This window comes from Trichechus manatus, unplaced genomic scaffold (genome assembly GCF_000243295.1).
Source record: "Trichechus manatus latirostris isolate Lorelei unplaced genomic scaffold, TriManLat1.0 scaffold00212, whole genome shotgun sequence".
Classification (NCBI taxonomy): domain Eukaryota; kingdom Metazoa; phylum Chordata; class Mammalia; order Sirenia; family Trichechidae; genus Trichechus; species Trichechus manatus.
The window spans coordinates 3,120,384-3,121,836 of record NW_004444148.1 but is presented as its reverse complement, the minus strand read 5'-3'; the positions used below and the strand labels follow the sequence as shown (position 1 = coordinate 3,121,836).

Here is a 1,453-nt window from a genome sequence, read left to right as displayed (position 1 = left end):
GGAAAGCAGAGTTTGGGGTTGCCATTTTTGGCATGAATATAAAGCGCAACTACTTTACATAGAAAGAGGCAGGCTTAAGCTCTGACAGTCAATATGACAGAGACGTAATATCTCCCCACCACTTTGGGTTTGCTCTTTTATGGTTCGCCATAATCATAAACTGACCTTTCTCTACCTAGCCTATATGATTTCCTATTATTCCCCAAAATAAATGATGTATCTACTATGATACAACCATCTTTTTTCTACCACTATCTTAATCGTTATATGTAAGAGTTTCAGGTATTGGTCACTCTAACTACAGTTTTATCATCTACATCACTATTTTAGCAGCATCCAAAAAATTTCTATCCAGCATTACAATATGCATTATATGTCTAAAATCATTTAAATGGTGAAGAAAACAGTTTAATTCCTTAGCCCAATATGTAACTTTTGTTCATAAAACAGTTATTCATGATATTACTTAAGAGATAAGAGTTTAAGAACAGTAATCTTGAGTGCTTTGAAATTCATGTGACCATTTCTGCTGCTTTTACTAAACCAACACTTTAAAACTTTCACTTAGAAAACTTTTTTTTTCTGCTTGTTAATTAACCTAATTCTTCTTTCCTCTGAAAGTCTAAGAGCAGCTGGATTATGCAAGTTGCTGCTACTGGAGTGGAGGGAAATTTTTTTTTTTTTTTTTTTTTACCATTCTGACTGAATAATAGCTGTTGGCAAAGACTCTCAAAAGCTGGTAAATGCTATAGATATCTGGACTATTCTCCTCAGCTATATATATATATAAAAGAGTCGTCCAATGTTCCAGCACTAAAATGCACAAAACTTATGCCTTAGGGAACTAGAAAATTTGCCTCCATATTAGGTGAACATATGGGTTGTGATGTATTAATTATATAAAGTTTGGGATCAGATAAATTGAGCTAAGCCCTAAAACTGACTGATACATAATACAGCCCATATTTGTGTTGGATGAGAGAACACAGCAGTATCTAAAAGTTAAGGTCATGACTTGCATAAGATTAGAAAGGCCAAGACCCTCCTTCCAGATTCATTACCAAGATAAATCAAACCAAACCAAGTGCCATCAAGTTGATTCCAAGTTGCTGCCAAGTTGAAAAACATGGCTACCCCATGTTCTTCAGAGTAGAACTGTGCTCAATAGGGTTTTCAACAGCTGTGATCTTTCAGATGTACATCACCAGGTCTTTCTTCTAAGGTGTCTCTGGATGGATTCAAATCGCCAACCTTTCAGTTAGTAGCCAGCACCACCCAGGGAGTCACTTAACTAATTTACTTTTGTGACTTCCCTATCTGGGTTGATATCTGGTTGCTTTGTCCTGTGTTCTAGTCTTGGGTTGTTATCTGATGTTACTGATTTTCTAACTGGAGGACTCTCTTTAGTATTTCTTGTAATTCTGGTTTGGTTTTTGCAAATTCCCTAAATTTC

The 1,453-nt window shown here is 35.7% G+C and overlaps 1 long non-coding RNA gene across 1 annotated transcript in view; it reads left to right on the top strand.

The window, feature by feature from the left end:
* The window catches only part of LOC111822786 (uncharacterized), a 63,585-nt gene that overhangs the window by 626 nt on the left and 61,506 nt on the right, over window positions 1–1,453 (top strand). The gene's annotated exons all lie outside the window — the stretch shown is intronic.